Raw genomic sequence first — 18,698 nt, 5'->3', positions numbered from 1 at the left:
TGGAATCTAGGAGATGGTATCTTAGTTTTCTCCATATCATTTCAAAGAGATGCCCTTCAGATCTTCAAGAAAAAAAATCCTGGGTTTTAAAACTGGCATGGGGCTTATCTAACTTTTATAAATATTTACATTTCAAAGAGCAAAGGAAGAATTCACAATTATAAGTTTTCTAAAGCAAATACTCTAAGAAAAGTGATGGATAGATGGAGTCTCTTTCTCTTCTTACCTCAGGTTTTTTTTTCTTTTTTAGATTTATATTTACCCTTACAAAACTCACTGCTAATCTGAACTTTAAACTAATGACTAAAAGATTTGTTTGCATTTTCTAAGCATATAGGGTGAAGGTCCTTTCAAATGGAGAGAAAAGTCATGGGAATATCCCAGATTATGGAGGCTGATAATAAAGACTTCAGAAAAACTGAAGGGAATTTAAGAAGTATGTGAGTGCATATAAGACAAAGCAGAGGAAGTATTGATCATTTCTTCTGTTAGGTCTTGATGGATATGCTAAAGATGAGAATCTTTACAGAGGGGACATGATGGGTCAATAAGCATTTATTCACATAGGTGAAATGATCATATTTCTTTAAAAATTTAATTAAATAAATTTACTTTATTGACTGTTACATTTAACCACCAACGAACCAGGAAAAATACTAAAGGAATAGTTTGGAATTTTTTATGAAATGAAAACAACTTTTAGAAATATTTGGTGGTCACTGGTGCATAATGGCAACTTTCAAAGACCTGGATTTTCATTTCCTCATTATCTATATTTCATAACCATTTGTCTTTTATTTATTTTAATAAATTTAGTATTTATGTATTTATTTACTTTTTTGAGTGAGTGAGAGAGAGAGAGAGAGAGAGAGAGAGAGAGAGAGAGACAAAGCACAAGCAGGGGAGGGGCAGAGAGAGAGGGAGAATCCGAAGCAGGTTCCAGGCTTCAAGATGTCAACACAGAGCCAATTCAGGGATTGAACTCACGGACCAATGAGATCATGACCTGAGCAAAGTCGGATGATTAGCTGACTGAACTACCCAGGCGCCCCCCCCCCCCATTTGTCTTTTATGATGACTAACATAAAAATAATTCTTGGTCATTGAAAAATAGTCTTATCTGTGGCTAAATGTAGTTCTGTGATATCTGCTTTAAAAAAATCGATTTGAAAATTGTTTGAATTTTAGTATTTAATTACTGTTTAAGTAAATATGAAGCACATGTTTGCCTAAATAGCACTGTAATCCAATATATTTAAGTAACATGGGTGTTATAAATGATAAATCATGGTGATTTAAGTTATATTTAGTATTTCTAATAAACTCAATAACAACATAAATTTCCATAGGAAGAGTTGTTTCTTTTCAACATTAATCTATATTCTAATAGAAAATAAGAAACTGCATGATTTCCTTGAAGCTTTTTTCTTTTGAAGTTTTTACTTTGATGTTTTAATAGTTTTCACAGTCTAAGAGTTTTTAGTAAATGCTCAGTGGCTTACCTAGATGTCATCTGAATGAGATGCAATTATTTTGAAATGTTGAATCTTTCCATTGTTTTCACAAATACTGACTTTGAAATCTGGCCTAATGCAAGACACTCAAATTACATGTTCATGTATTGCATTTTTCAAAGGTACATATATTATATGAGGGTTTTTGTGCCTATGCACCTTGTCTGTTATATTCCAAAACTTGGGGCATCTGGTTGGCTCAGTCGGTAGAACATGCGACTCTTGATCTCATGAGTTCAAGCTCCATGTTGGATGTAGAGATTACTTAAATAAATCTTAGGGAAAAAAAGAATCCAAAACTTAACTCCAATTTGTCTCAGTGTAAACAAAGCTCCACTTGAAAAATTGGTTTATGAAACTCTCAGAATCACTTTTCTTTTCTATAAATGTGTTGTAGGTTCTAGTAATGATGGAGTTACACGATCTGAATCACACCCTGCACAGTGGAGAGCAGATTATGTATGAGGTTAAGAGAGGAGGGAGGGAGGCCAGAAGGAGGCTACTGCAATAGTCGTGGTGAATGTTGGTGAACCAGAGTAGTGGCTGTAGAGGTGGGAGAAGTGGTTGGTTTCTGGGTCCATTTTATGATTTATTGTTTATTTATTTATTTCACACAATTGGAAAGGAAGAAGGAGAGAGAATGGGTCTATTTTTAAAGAAAGGCCAAGTAGACATTTTGATGATGTAGGTGAGGGAGAAAAGGGAGGAGTCAGAAAAGACCTTAGGGTTTTTGGTCCTAGCAGCTGAAACAATGGAAGCTCCATCAACTAGGATGAAGTTGGTGGAAGATTAATTTTTATTGGGACTATCAGGGGTTTTGTTTGGCTCTGTTAAGAGTCTATGATATTTCACAGAATGCTAAGTGAGGTCACCAAGTGGGCAGTTGGACACACAGGACTAAAAATATGGGGAGCAGTTCAAGAGGGAGACATCCAAAAGTGGTGAACCTGAGTGGAGCTTTGGATCACATGTAGGAGGGGGAAATTTATGTTATGATGGTGATACTCTTATTTTTATGGTGGTGATGCTCTTAATAGGTTAGGAAGATGGTACCCAGGATTGGGCACCATGGTTGAGTGTGGAGGGCACAAAGGTGAGGAGAGGATGGTCTGGCAGGTGACCAAGGCTTCCCTGGGATGAGTAGATATGAGATGGATATGAGGACAGAATAGTAATTGAGTCAAGATGACACTGAAGGCAAGGCTCCTGCTTATTCTTACTACTATACCGAATCAGCATAATTTTGTGATGAGCTTTGGTGAGGTCTGGGATTTTTCAGTCTTGCTGGTGGATGAGATCTGGAGCAAAGGTTGTCATCTGTGAGAGATACTATGCCTGGCATGGGGGACCAGTAGTGCTGGGATTTTAATGAAAGTTTTGTAGAGAATGGTGGGTAATGGCTGCTGAGGGGATACCAGTGCAGCACAGAAGTGCAAGAAAGCCATGCGTGTCTCAAACTCACTTGTAGTTCTGGGTGGTTAATATTGAAGAAAGATTCAGAGGCAGGCTGTGAGGCCTTCAAAGCAGCATTTGGGACTTTTCCTGACTGTGGGATCCATCAGAGGTCTGGGGTTGTGCTGGATCATGTTTGAACTGGTCAAGCACTCTTTGGATGCCATGTGCCCGGTACCTGGGTGAGTCCAGGGAGATACCTGTGAAGGGGGGCAGGGAGGTGGTGGTGACTATGGTGTCTGGAGATGTGAGAGTATGGTCCACAGAATGATGTGCATATAGGGGGGAAGTGTGATCTGATGGCTCCAGGGCCTTTCTATGGGGACTGAAGGTAGAGTTGTGAAGACAGGTTTGGTTGTATCTGGGAGTCATGATCTTGGGGGGCCCAGGGTTATTGCCTGGCAGGAGGGTTTGCACCCTGCAGGCCAGGCTCACTGCTTAGATGGGGTCTATCTCCCCACCTGCCCGTTGTTAGTGAGGTCTGAACAGTATTACTGTGACAAAGAGGAGAGCATAGTCATCAGTGGGACCAAGGACTGGTATCTAATCTGAGATGTGGATCTCTGGAGGAAAATGAGTTTGTATTGTGGGACCTCAGAGAGGCTACTCCTGAATTCAGCTGTCCCTATAATGACAGGCACTATGACATTTGGGGACATGCTTTTGTATTTGTGGGAGGAGTGGGGGTTCCTGGATGAGTTCCAGAGATTCCTGTACCACAATGTGAATCTGAAGAACTTTGCATTTATATGCTCATATCCTCACTGGGCAAGGCATTCATGCCCTCCCCAGTGCTCTGGTCTAAGCTTTGTATCCCCACTCTCCAGCCCTGCTTTCCCCAGATGGTGCTCTGTCTTTCTCACATCAGGACCATGGACACTGTTTCTGTCCCCAGTTCCTGAGCAGGTGCTGTGGTTGATAGGGCTGGACTGTTTGCACTGACCTCTTCCCTCCTCATGCCCCAACATCTGCCTCATAGGGAAAGATTCAGGGTCAGTACTCTTATAGTGAGCCCAAGGATCTCACTTGCTTGCCCTCTCCCTGGCCAGTGACTGTGTTTAGGTCCATGGAACCTCTGTACCTTAGGTTTTACTCCCTTACTTTAACTGACATTTCCGTGTGCAGGCTCGTGCCACGAATTCCTTGCATTCTCATGGCCTCTACTTACCTGGACCATGAGCTGTTTTTCAAGCCTCCTGCTCAGTTCTCTTTGTAGTGTGGAGATCTCTTTTGTGGTCTGTTGTGTGCTTAATTGCCCTGGCCCGGTAGTGACCACTCACCTGACAGTTTTTTCCTTCATTGCTTGTATCCTCCATGTCCCATGTAGTTGCTCAAGTAGGGCTTCAGAAGAGTCCTTTCTGCATCACAGGATGGACATGACCTTAGCTGTGACAGGGTGGGCTCAGAGGGGGCCTGACCCTGGTGGATGGCAGCTGGGGAGTGTGTGATGTCTGGGCTATGTTCAGATCACACCAGCAACCTGTCCTTTCCAACCAGGGTTTTGGTGCCATTGCCAGTGGCCACACCCCATTTCTATCTTTCTGTTGTTGGTACTGTGCTGACTTGTTGAAGTCCAGGGGAAATCTTGAATATCTCTGTATTCCACATGTTACCCATCCCTCTCAACAATCTTTCTTAAGTGCTCTGCCACACTGACCTGCCTATGTTGTACCCGAAGGTGTACAGTATCCTGACATTGGCCTTGAACTCCCACTCATTTGTTGCAATTGGATTTTCCTGGGCTCTCACATGCCTCTGCATGGCCTTCAATGTCACCAGCAGACAAGTTCCTGCTGAAAGCCTTTGGTGGAAGAAGAAGATGTACATCTGCTTTGTTTCCCTGTGCCACACCCGGTCCCATGTCCTCCTGGTGAAGCCTCTACTATTCTGTGACCTTATGGTTTTAGTAATGCTCAGCAGCCACATCTGCAACCAGAACCCCACTCCCATTTCTCAAAAGCTTCCCCTGAATTATTCCTGGTTGCAATTCAATTGAGTAATTCAACTGGATGTGATTCATTGAGTCAGTGTAGACACATTACTCCAATAATGTCAACACATATTTCACTGTTATTTCTTTGCTTTAAGGTTATTGGTGCAGATCAGAGAACAAAGAGGTACCTTATGAACAGAGTGTTTCTGTAGGAGTAGCACAGATCAGGATTTTCAAGGCAGGTCCCTTCATCCAGAAGACCCACCCCCGTGATATGTGTATCCCTATCTTGAAACACATTTTACAGTTGTCTAAGCACCATGGAAAGCATCATGGACAGAAACTGTTTACAGGAGAACAGCATGTACCAAACAATTTTATTTTAGTGCAAACCCTTAGTGTCACCAGGAGCAGCATTTTGGTGAAAAATTTCAGAAGAAACATGGAAAGGGCCTCATGTGTGAAGAGATGCAAGTTCCATGTGTTAAGGAAGCCCTTTACCCGTGGGGAGGTTAGGAAGGACTTCCTGGCCACCTTGGACTATTTTTATAAGTAGGGCACTTATACTAGGGAGAGAGCAAACAAAACCATCAAGTGTGGGTTGGTAGAAAAAGTCATTAAAACTGGGAAGAACGCAAGACAGCCTTCAGCTACACCGACACACTTGCTCAGAATCAGGGTGTCCACACTAAAGAAAATCCTTACAGTATAGTGAATATAGGAAATCTTCTGGCGATAGCCTCACCTTCAATTATCAATGGAGAGTTCACGCTAGAGAAAGACCACAGTTTGGAGGAAATGTGAAATTTCCTTGTTCAGTATAACAAAAATGGATCAAAGCCTCTGTGAGTATCCATCTGTCTGCTTTGAATCTCATACATCTGAACCTCCATAAAGGGAAGATGCCCCATAAATTTCATTTATGTGGGAAGCATATGTGGCTATGTTGCACTTTCTAACCAGCCCAGGGCTCTTTCCAGATTCATGTCACTGCCAGTTTCTGTGGCCAAAGCCACTTCATCTCAACTACCTGGCAGGTTCCCCTCTGGGAAGCTGGCATCTGTTCTGCCATGTATTGGAGAAAAGTAGTAGTAGCCTGAGCCCTTAGAAGGTCCATATCCCCTTCTCTCTGATTAGTTGGCATGGACCTCACCTAGTGTTGTCCCAGAGGAAAGCAAATGAATTCTACTGGCAGCTTGCCAAGAGCTACCTTTTTCAGGTACGTTTGTCTCACGCGATACTTGCAATTAATTTTTCCCACTCCCAAGTCTCCAACTTGGGGACTGCCTATCACATATTGCTTTGGTTTGTACCATTAGAAAGACCTTATTTTTAAAATACTCTCTAAATTTGGGGTTTCTAGCTACTATGCAGTGGTTTATAATAGATTTGGGCTTTGCAAGCATTACAATTTTTGTCGATTCCCGAACTCTGTGTGCCTCTAAGGGAACAGTATGGGAGGAAATGGCACCTCAGTGTTGGGCAAATTTGCATCGCTGCCCATAGCCTCTTGGCAAAGATTTGTTATTCTAACTCATGGCTTGGACACCTGGGTGATTAGTCTCCAGATATCCGCCCATGACCTCCTTAAAGAAGGACTGCCGAACCTCTACCCTTGAACAAGGGCCTTCCATTTCCCAGAGGCCCTCTCAGTAAATCTTGGCCTTTTCTCCTGGAGTCAGGTGGAGAACCCTCTTTCCTAGGCCTTGGGAATCTGTGGGAACTAAATTTCCCAGAACGCCCAGCGTTAAAGACGGCATCGCTGAGCCAACGAAGGCTTAGAAAAGAGGTGTTTCCGTTTGAGCACAAAGGGTTGGGGCGGGGCTTCCTGTGTCCAGTCTGTGGCCATCGTTTTGGCTGTCGGCAGGTGTCTTTGCCTTGTGAGACGTTCCGGAGGGCCGGGCCGGGCGAGAAAGGAGGCTTTGTCCCGCCGTACGGAAGCGCGTCTGGGGGCGGGGACCTCGTCGCCAGCGAGACCGGCCTGGAGACTTCTGTGCCCGTGACCGTCGTGTTCACTCAGCTGTCATCACTTCACTCCGCCCACAGTCCGATGGCGGTGGCCGCGCCCAGGGACCCGGCTGAGGTAAACGCGCGGCCCCCGGGCCCCCGCCTCCGCCCCTCCAGGCCAGAGCGCGGGGCACCTGCTCGGGTCTCTGCAGCCCAGGCCCCAGTGTCCGGCCCCGGGGAGGTGCTCGTGGGCGGGGGCCCGGTGTCTGAGCGCTGGCGTGACGGGGTGTGGGAGTGGGCTGCAAGGAAGGGGCCGGCTGGTGCAGGGCTGCAGGGGGACCTGAGGGGGAGGATTCGAGAGTGTGGGGTCCTCCTTCTGCCCTCGGGGAACATAAGTGCCGCGGAGTCACGGGGGGACTGGCGGGCTGGAGGGTTGTCCTTTCACGTGAGGACTCTAGACGCCAAGGACTCTAGACACTAGACGCCAAGTTTTGGCCAAAGGAGGGACACGATCTCCGTAAGGGGTGGGGGGTGAGGGGTGGTGAAGACCTTGTGGCCCTGGGAGGTTGAGTCTTTGTTCAAGGTCACACCTGGTAAAAGGCAAAACTGAGTACTCAGGCACAAAAAATAGAAGCCAGCCTGAGGTCAGCTGGCTGTGGTCCTAAGTCCATGTCAGGGGTTATATGTGGATGTTCCCTTTAATGGCGACCTTTTTAAGCAGGTGTGGAAGGTTAACCCAGGACTGGGTACCAAGATGTGCAAGTGCCTAGAGGTAAAACTAAAGTCAGGAATGTTCAAAACCACAGGTCTCCGTTTCTTTCAAGTAGGAATAAATAGCAAGTGGATAGGTGTCATGACAAGAGTGACTGCCTGAGCTTCTGGGTGTGTGTTCTAGAAGTAACAAGAGGTTTTGATCACAGGAAGGAGGTGATGTTACCAAGGTCTTAGAAGACTTCATCTGGCTTCAGAGTGGAAAACAGACTATGAGCTTGAGGGAGCAAGGACAATCATTGTGGTGGCTACTGCTATAGTCCAGGTGAGGGGTAATGGACCAGGGTTGTTGCTTAGGAGATGGTTGTATTCTGGCTGTGTGTTAAAAAAATTTTTTTATTAATGTTTTATTTTTGAAAGAGAGAGAGAGGCAGAGCATGAACAGGAGAGGGGCAGAGAGAGAGGGAGACACAGAATCTGAAGCAGGTTCCAGACTCTGAGCTGTCAGCACAGAGCCCAACACAGGGCTTGAATTCATGAACCATGAGATCATGACCTGAGCCAAAGTTGGTCACTTAACAGACTGAGCCACCCAAGTGCCCTGTGTGTCTTTATTTATTTTTTATTTTGTATTTATTTATTTAAAAAAAAATTTTTTTTAATTTATTTTTGAGAGACAGAGAGAGACAGAGCCTAGGCGGGGGAGGGGCAGAGAGAGACACACACACAGAATCTGAAGCAGGCTCCAGGCTCTGAGCTGTCAGCACAGAGCCTGACATGGGGCTCGAACCCACAAGCCGCGAGATCATGACCTGAGCTGAAGTCGGACACTTAACTGACTGGACCACCCAGGTACCCCTGTGTGTTTTTAAAAGGGGCAACTAGGGGCGCCTGGGTGGCGCAGTCGGTTAAGCGTCCGACTTCAGCCAGGTCACGATCTCGCGGTCCGTGAGTTCCAGCCCCGCGTCAGGCTCTGGGCTGATGGCTCGGAGCCTGGAGCCGGTTTCCGATTCTGTGTCTCCCTCTCTCTCTGCCCCTCCCCCGTTCATGCTCTGTCTCTCTCTGTCCCAAAAATAAATAAATGTTGAAAAAAAAATTAAAAAATAAATAAATAAATAAATAAATAAATAAATAAATAAAAATAAAAGGGGCAACTAGACTTTCTGATGTGGACAGTGAGAAAATGAAAGAGCTAATTAGTGATGACCTCAAAGATTTTGGTCTTAGCAGCTGTAGGAATGGAAGCTGCATCAATGTGTTACCGAACTCCAGTCCTTGGACCCAGTGAGAGTAGAAATGAACCTGGACCCACGATTTAAAAATACAGACAAAGCTTTATTGGAGCAACAGCTGTAACTGAATGGAAACACAGTCACAACAAAGGTGTTAGACTGGCTCTCCGAAAAATAGGGAACTTTAAAGGACCTAGGGCGGAAAAGGAGTGATGTGTAAGCATGTAGAGGTGGGGAAATACAAGGAATTGGGCACGCAGGCGCATTGACAGAACATCCTTCTTCATACATTGGGTGTTTTGTTTGCAGTTAAGCCTCCACCTCTGGGCGTGATTTTCAACATTGTAGTGAGTTAAAGGTAACTCTTGGTCACTCCATGATCCATCTGTGCTGGCGTGAGTTAGGGGTTAAGCTCCAACTGGTCTGGGCCGCAAGAGCTCTTCCTCCAGGCAGTCGTGATAGCTTGAGGGGTAGTTTTGGTTTCCATCATGGGATGCTCTGCCTCTTGGGTCTTTGGCCTGAGTTAGGAGATAAGCTGGAAAGAAGAGCCTAAGAAAAATGTGGGACAAAGGTCGGTGGATACAAGCAGGTGAGAAGTAAAGGTCAGGTCTTGGGATCTAGCTGCTGGCACATTCAGATGAGCAAGTTGGTATTCACCGAGGATATCAGGAGCTTAGTTTTGACCATGTGAAGAGTCTGAGGTGTTTCAAAAATCAGTGACTGGAGGCATCAAATGAACAGCTTACAGGTCGGGAAATCTGGGGAGGGATTCAGGTTAGAAACATCCAAAATGTGGAAACTACAGTGGGGACGAAGAGGACTGAGCGGTGGGTCGTATTTAGGCAAACTTGAGGTTGTGGTGGCAAAACTATTTGGGGGCCAGGTGTGGAGGGTGAGGGCCAGGACTGGGTCTCTTGCTTGGATACCTGGGTGATGGTTTCGGGCTGCACAGATGCAGGTAAGTAGACATGAGGTTTGGTGTATCAGACAGACTAGTCTGTAGATGGCCAGAGCTTCCAAGGGAAGAGTGGATTTGCAGTGGATGCAGAGACGAGAGGTAGGGGACAAAAGATGACGCCCAGGCCAGAACTGGTATTTATTAGCCACTTTTTAGACTTAGCAAGATTTTGTGAGGACTTTGGTGGGACCTGATGTGTTTCATTCAGCCTGGTCAGGGAAAATAGGGTCACCTGTGAGAATCACTAGGCCTGGGGTGGGCAATCAATGGAGTTGGTCTCGAAGGTTAGGGGGACAGAGAAAATTTTTATTTGCTGAGGTGATAGCAAGTGCATCGAGGAAATAGGATGGGCCTATGGATATGTGAGATCTGCCCATGGTTCTGTGTGTCTAAGTCAGGCAAGGATCAGAGCCACAGGATGATCAGAGCCATAAAATGATTTGGAATAACACTGCTGTTGGGACCCGTATGAGGTTAGTGGTCTTACAGGATCCTGTTTGAATTTGCCACTTGAATTGTGGGTGCTGTGTGCCAAATTGTGGCATAAGGCCTAAACCCTGTATGATATGCTTCCTTGACGTGTGGAGGTACCTAGTGCTCTCAGATGGCCTGAGTGCAAATTCTCCTTCCCACACTGCTTCACGGGATAATATCTCCTAGCCTAACAACCCTTTTCATAAAGGGAACAGGGCACGGTTCCTGCTCATCTCTTTGTAGCAGGTTTCAGTCCCCTCCCAGCCCACAGACTTATTCACACAAGCCAGTCACAGCCTATGGGATTCAGAGGGCTCCCAACCTTTTCATCCTACAAGGATAGCATCTCACAGCCCCTATTTTCTCACTTTTTTCCAGAATGCAGCCCCCATGTGGGCCTTTATGGTGAGTAGTATCCTGTACTCAGAGGGGTGAATTTGTGATAAACTGCTGTCAGTCACATCTGTCCAGTCTTAGGTGTTATGTGTTCAGCCATCACCATAATCTGAGGGTGGGGTGAGGAGGAAGCAGTTTAAATATAGGTAACTTCTGGGCAGGTCAGGGAGCTGTCTTTGGAGTGGGACAGTGAGGCGGTGGCAGCCACAGTAATTTGACTGTGGGTTACGGGCACTAAGGGATGTGCAGCCTAAAGAAAGATGTGGGTTTGGAGAGGGAACATGTCAGATGATCCCAGCGCCCTGCATTGTTAATTACATGACAATGACCATACCAGGGGAATTGCTTGTCAGGAGGTTGTGGATCCCTGTGTGCCAGGCCCACAGCTCAGATATATATTTTTCTGCCTGTCTTTTATTGCTGGTGGTTGAACCCAGTGGCCAATGGGACCATGAGGAGACAATAAGACCAGTGGTACCAGGGCCTGATTTCTCCTCTAAGTTGGGAAGCTTGGGAGATGGATGGTCATAGGGAGATGTGTGGGGGAAAGGATTGTGGCTTCTCAGAAGTAGAATGTAGTTTTATCTGTCATCATGCAGGGCAGTGTGACCTTTGAAGATGTAGCTTATAGTTGTCTACACTATAAGCAAGATGAAGCAGACTTACTATCACTGTTACTGAATTTTGAATAAAAATATCCTGGAAGACTAAATGACATGAAATGTGAGCTTACAAATATATAAAGTTGATTAGATAAATAATGAGATGTTCTAGAGGGAACTTAAAGCCTAGAGACTATACTTGGAACATTTGTTTTGCTTGCCCAGCAGGTAAAGCAGGACTGAGACACCCACATGTCACTGTCAGAAAGCATGAAGGGATGAATGTTGGGGAGGCTGAGGAGACCAGTGTAGAGGTGTTCATCAGACTATGTTGTAGGTTCATAATCAGGGTTATTCAAAAAGATGAAGTCGAAGAAAGAAAAGGCGACTGACATATTCTTTAGGATGAGACATGGCTCTTGTCTCACTGAGATGAGAATAGAGTTTGGGGCTTTGGTTTCACAGGAAGGTCTGGGGGAAAGGCCGTGGCTGTGAACGTGGTGGGCTTGTTGCTTGTACCCGATCAGGACAAGGACATGGAGCCACTTGGTAGATGAGGCCAGAGCACACAATGTCAGTGGATGGCAACATGCATACCTGCAGTGAGGTGATATTTCTAGAATATCCAATGAATACTACTATATATATTTTTTAGTAGTTTTTATTTATTTTGGGGCCATTTACTTTCATAGCAGTAAAGTTACTTAATGCAGATGCAGGCTGCAGGAGAAGAAACCAGTGACACTTTGGAGACATCATTCTAAGCTCCATCCACTGCAAAGTATTATGGCAAAGCTTAAGGTTCTGAAAGCCACTCAGAAAGCAGGCAATGCTGAGAAAAACCTGCCCCTTGTGTGAAAATAAAGACAAGGTAATATCCAACATCATTCCAGAAAACATTTCCTTCCAAAAGCTGTCATTGGCTGAGAAATCTCATTAGAGGGAAGGTTTATTGAGTTTAAAGATAAGTTGGTTGAAATTCAAGTCTGTCAATAACACCTTCTGTGCTGTGAGAAAAGTAAAATTATAAAGATAATATAAGGATCCCACATTCAGTATGGTTGAGGAAGATAATATCCAAATTTTAGTAGAAACCATTTTATCAATTTAGAGGACTTGGGTGGTTTGATTTTCCTTGAATCAGAGAAATGTGTAAACTTTAAAATAAAATTGGATTGGGGCACCTGGAAGTTGGTGGAGCATGTGACTCTTGATCTCAGGGTTGTGAGTTTGATAAATAAATAAGGCTTATTATCTTTACACTCAGAAGTCATTTTTCACGTAACCGACTTTTCCAACTCAATATAACATAAACATTAACATCAGGTCTTTCACACACACAAATTTAATTTTTGGAGGGTTTTTTAATACTACCAAAGATTGAAACTAATTTGATGTCTGTCAATGGAAGATTGAATAAATCATGACGGATACCAAGATGGAGCATTAGCTTTGGAGGAAGTTCTGCCAACTGCTACAGCTCTGGAACATACTGTTAGGTGAAAAAGAAGAGGAAGAAGGTGTCATAATATTTTGTGCAGGTAGCTGTATTTTTCTAAGAATGGAAGGAAAATTTTGTTTGTTTGTTTCTCTTGAGTGTCATTAGGAGCTGATTGGCTCCTAAGTAAGAACTTACTGAATATATTGATACTGACTTGATGAAAATAGAGATAAGGAGATAGTATGTTTTTTGGAATGTCATATAGAGAAAAGTAGCAATGGCAATGACCCCATATGAATAATTCTACCCAAGTACCAAATCTAATTTTGATCCCACCCATTGATTTTAAGTGACTGTTTAAAGGAACAATGGGGCATCGAAGATTATATTAAAATACATTATGAGTAAGCAGTAAGCCAAATTAATATATGTGAAATTCTATTAAGATATATGAACCCTTTCATAAAATGTAATATGTTAAGATAAAAGGGATAGGATATCTGTAGAATATAATAAAATCTAGAGAACATATAAATATGATACAATGGTCAGAAAAATATTTGAGTGCTGATTCCAACAAACAACTCTAAATATTTAATCAACACATCACAATTGAATACTGACTTGGTAATTGATGATTTTAAGCAACTATTATTTAATTTACATGTAATAAAAATACTTTATGTTAAATGAAATATTCTTTTATAAAAAACATTCTTTTATAAATATTCACATAAGTGTTTAGAGGCACAATTATATGGCTTCTTAAATTATCCTTAACATGAATTAGCTTTGGAGGGAAGTTGGGTGGGTTTATAAGCGAAATGAGTTTGGCAGTGGGTAGGTTCTGTGAAACTGTTATGGGTTCACATGGTTCATTTTATTAACCTTTCTCTTTTGTAGATGTCTGAAATTTTAAAGTTATTGTTAAAATGTCATTATTTCAATAATTAAATACAGATAAAAAGATTTTTCCTCTATTTGCTAAAATCATTATTTTCTAGGGCACCATTCATCCTTATATTGCATTATTTAGCCTTCAATTTTGAGAGTATTACATTGAAGTCTCTTTCTGTTACTCTGTTTCTCATCATTTTTCCTAAGCAAGAATCGATAATTTATATGCTTTCTACGTTGGGAGGAGAGGTCAGTGAAAGGAGTAAGGTCAGCCATGTGGGTAGAGCTTGCATACTGGAGAAGAGAAGACCCCACTAAGTTAGCTGTTATTTTGTATTTATGATCAGTTTTTTACTTGTTAAGCAGGTCATCAAATCCAGATTATTATTTAAAAAAAATTTTTTTTAATGTTTTATTTATTTTTGAGACAGAGAGAGACAGAGCATGAACAGGGGAGGGGCAGAGAGAGAGGGAGACACAGAATCGGAAGCAGGCTCCAGGCTCTGAGCCGTCAGCCCAGAGCCCAACACGGGGCTCGAACTCCTGGACTGTGAGATTGTGACCTGAGCTGAAGTCGGACGCTTAACTGACTGAGCCACCCAGGCGCCCCAGATTATTATTTTTTAAATTAGACTTTATGATTTTAGGGCAGTTTTAAGTTCACAGCAAAATTAGTGGAAGCTACAGAGGTATCCCGTATACGCCTTCTCCCACAAAAGCACACACTTCCTGCTATCAACATCCCACGTCAGAGTGATATGTTTGTTCACAATCTATGAATCTGTGCTGACACATCATTTTCACTCAAAGTCCACAGTTAACATTAGGGTTCACACTTAGTGTTGTGCATTCTGTGGATTTTTACTATCTCCATAGTTCGACCTTTTCCAGAATGTCATATACTTGCAATCCTACAGTATGTACCCTTTTCAGATTGGTTTCTTCCACTTAGTAATATGCCTTTTCATGACTTGATAACTTCTTTTTTTAAATAATTTAAAAAATATATTTATTTTGAGAGAGAGTGCAAGAGAGCACATGTACATGAGCAAGGGAGGGGCAGAGAGAGATGGATGGAGAATCCCAAGTAGACTCTGCACTGTCAGCGCAGAGCCCGATGTGGGGCCCAATCTCACGAACCATGAGATCATGACCTGAGCCGAAGTCAAAAATCTGATGTTATCCAACTGAGCCATCCAGGTGCCCCTTGATAACTTCTTTTTAGTGCTGAATAATATCCCATTGTCTGGATAGGACATAATTTATCCATTCGCCTATTGAAGGACACCTTGGTTGCTTCCTAGTTTGGGCAGTTATGGATAAAACAGCTAAAAATGTCTATCTTCAGGTTTTTATGTGGACATACATTTTCAACTGCATTGGGTAAATACCAAGGGGCACAATGCCAGATTGTATGATAAGAGTGTGATTAGTTCTGTAAGAAACCACCAAACCATCTTCCAAAGTGGTTGTACCAGTTTGCATCCCTACCAGTAATGAATGAGAGTTTCTATTGCTCTGTATTCTTGTGAGCATTTGTTGTCATCAGTGTTCTGGATTTTGGCCATTTCTATTAGATATTTAGTTATATCTCATTGTTTTATTTTGCAATTTCTAATAATAAAATGATGTTGAGCATCTTTTCATATGCTTGCTTGCCATCCATCTGTCTTCTTTGGTGAAGTATCTGTTCACGTTTATGTTAAAAAAAAAACAGTTTTATTAGCTACATTAAGTTAACGACACCTAAATCATCCAAAGTTGAGATTCTCCCAGAGAATTCAAATTAGGATTCATCACAGCATCACTTACTTCAAATCCATAATAATATTTTACTTGTTTACATTAATAGTCCATAAGTTATTAAATAACAGCAAATTATTAATTGGAATTAGACTTCAGGGACCGTCAGATGTTTGGTAAACTACAGGTTAGTTACCGCGAATATATGCTAACAAATAAGTATTTCTGGAGGGATGCACAACAATTGATGACAGAACTTAACTCTTGCGTTATAGGAGATAGGGCGTCAAGTAGGAGAAAGAGGAAATACTAGGTATTGTATGTGTATGCACATAAATCTCAAAATTTGCTAAACAAAAAGATTGTATACATATTGAAAAAATAGTAAGGAAAACAGTAATAAACTAGAACAAAGTGTGTGTGTGCGCGCATGTGCGTGTGAAATTAATCAATAAATACAAATAATAGAAAATTGTAGGAATTGTAATAAAGAAAAAGTATGAAATGAATTTAAATAATAATCAGATGTAACATGTAAGTGGGAGTCAGAACCACAAGATTTGGGTACATAAAGAGATCACAAAAGATCTTTGAGTCCTGGACCAGTTGTGGTTACCTGTCTCACTCCTACTAAGAACTATAGTCATTTGTGAAAAAAATCAAGCCTGTGTCCTGTCTTTTATCACATAGTTTCTGTAGAAGGACACTTAGGGACTAAACTGGCACATCTTATTTTCAGGAGAAGTAACAGGAGACTCCCCACCTCACAGCTGTGTGGCTTAAATTCTAGAGGTCAGATCAGACCAAGTTGTCACTGCTCAGAGGATGAGTGGGGCAGCTGCTTTAGAAATCCTTGCAGATCTGGAGCAGGTGCTGATATCCAGGGGCCATATAAGTGCCAGAGAAACACTTGGGCCTTGACACCGTCATACACCTTTGTGATTCCTGGCCTCTGCACTCGGTGATTTTTCACTTGTTCTTTCTCTTATCCAATGAGGTGTTTATTCTGAGTGAGAACACACTTGTGACAGCACTCCGGCTGTTTTTTTTTTTTTTTTTTTTAATTTTTTTTTAACGTTTATTTATTTTTGAGACAGGGAGAGACAGCATGAACGGGGGAGGGTCAGAGAGAGAGGGAGACACAGAATCCGAAGCAGGCTCCAGGCTCTGAGCTCTCAGCACAGAGCCTGACGTGGGGCTCGAACTCACGGACCGCGAGATCATGACCTGAGCTGAAGTCGGATGCTTAACCGACTGAGCCACCCAGGCACCCCCCCGGCTGGTTTTAAAGGTTAACTTGCTTCTAGTTGACACGCTCCTTACTTGCTGACCTGAGGTCCTTGATCTATAACAGCTCATTTATACTCTCTTTGAGATTTGCAGACCACCTGTCTTGAGGTGTGAGGAACTAGAACTTTCCCAGGCCACAGAGGCCAGCAGATCGGTTTGAAGGCACCTCGGCTTTCTGATTAGCCTAGCAATTTTCTTTTCTTTTCTTTTCTTTTCTCTTTTTTTTTGTAGAAAAACTTTTTTTTTTTTTTTTAGGTCACAGAAATGTTTTTCCTCACCTCCCTTTTTGTATCTGTAGACCTTGCCCTCCTTTGCAGAAAGAACAGAGTCCTCCTGCACAGCACATAACCAGGACCCCGCCGCACAACTACCAAGCACCGAGACAACATCTATAACTGGCACCATCGAGTTTGCCCGTGACCAAGAAATGTTGCAGGTCACGGCACTCCCTTTGCTGAGTAGCTGTCCTAAACCCTTTTACCAACCCCTGGGCCAGGTAGAAACCTCAGAGTTGGTGTTTGGACAAGAGTCCTCTTCTCCCCAGGTTGCCGGCCTTGTATATAAAGCTCAAATTCCTTTCCAATTAAAACTGGTCTCTTGAGCAATGATCTTTCAGGCGACTGCCAGCCAAACTTGGGTTCAGTAACACTTTCTTTGTGCTGATCCCAGAAATTTGCTATAGACATAAAATACAGATGAAATAATGTGCACCCAGCTCCCCAGGACCAGTAATAAAGTACACGGGGTGTGCAGTTTTGTAACTGATCACAGAAAGTTTTCAAAGACTATTCATTCATCGGGCTCTCCAGAGCAACAGAACCGAGAGAGAGAGAGAGAGAGAGAGAGAGAGAGAGAGAGAGAGAGAAACGTCATATTCATTTTTTCCTCGGTAATATTGGCTTAATGGAGACACAAGAGAGAAAGGAGAGAGATTTTAAAGGAACTGATTCACAAAAATGTGGAGGCTGGAAAAGTCTAAGATCTTAGATCTTAGATCTAAACTGGAGGTCCAGGGAATAGTGGATGTTCAGCGCTAGTCTGAAGCCAGTCAAGAGACAGAATTTCCTCTGTCTGTGGAATCCCTGACTGTGCCCTTCTCATCTGAAAATATATTGCATATTTTAGCTATTTGTTTTGTTTGAAGTTTATCTTTCCTGATGGTAACATTGACTTAATAGAGGCAGGTTCTTTGCCAGACATTTTCTTCCTCCTACTTCTCATATACAAGAATAAGGTGTGACACACATTGCATGCTTAACATGTACCTATTGAAGCAGTGAATAAAAGTATACCTACCTTGTCCCTGTTCATTTTTAAGAATGTGAAATCTTTCCTACTTCTTTATTTTCATCTTCTAGCAGGCTGCAATGATGCACAAATAACAGAAATTTAAAGTAATATATTTTTAGGTGAAACACTTGGGTTGACCAAAAACACATCTCAGTAAACACATCTTCCATCTTAGCTGTCTTCTCTCAATGATTAGACCTTGTCTTGCCTGTCGTTTTTACCTGGTGTTTTCCAGGCATTTTAGATATGTTATAGGCTGGCTGTTTCTCTCAAATAGTTTTTTTAATTTTTTTTTAACTTTTTAATTCCTTTAGTTTATTTATTTTTGAGAGACAGAGAGAGACAGAGCATGAGCAGGAGAGAGGCAGAGAGAGAGGGGGAGACACAGAATCTGAAGCAGCTTCAGGCTCTGAGCTGTCAGCACACAGCCTGACCTCGGGCTCCAACTCATGAGCTGTGAGATCATGACCTGAGCCAAAGTCTGATGCTTAACCGACTGAGCCACCCAGGTGCCCCAAAAAAACACTCTTAAAAAGTTGAGTTGTAAAGGGTGTGAGTGAGAAATGGTAGAAGCAGGAAATGTACTGGATGGAAGAGTGAAGTATAATTGTTTTAAGGTGTCCAACGAAGTTATTTTAAGTTTTTATTTAAGTAGTCTCTACACCCAACATGGAACTCAAATTCACAACCCAAAGATCAAGAGTTACATGATCTTCTAACTGAGTCAGCCAGACACCCCCAACATAGTTATTTTAAGAGATTTAAACAACTTGTCTTTGCCAACTCCTTACAGCTTCTCTCTAAAGAGTACCTTCAGA

At 42.7% G+C, this 18,698-nt stretch overlaps 1 long non-coding RNA gene across 1 annotated transcript; it reads left to right on the top strand.

Moving 5' to 3' along the window:
• Positions 1-6,600: 6,600 nt before the first annotated feature.
• Positions 6,601-17,425, top strand: LOC147573906 (uncharacterized). The gene is made up of 3 exons (XR_015244503.1): positions 6,601-6,982; positions 7,767-7,882; positions 16,889-17,425. It is a non-coding gene; the product is annotated as an uncharacterized LOC147573906 (long non-coding RNA).
• The last annotated feature ends 1,273 nt before the right edge of the window (positions 17,426-18,698 follow it).

Source organism: Puma concolor, chromosome E2, assembly GCF_028749965.1.
Source record: "Puma concolor isolate L17-30 chromosome E2, mPumCon1.1.hap2, whole genome shotgun sequence".
NCBI classification, from domain to species: Eukaryota; Metazoa; Chordata; class Mammalia; order Carnivora; family Felidae; genus Puma; species Puma concolor.
Note: the sequence above shows the minus strand (reverse complement) of the source record. Positions and strands in the feature narration are given on the sequence as shown.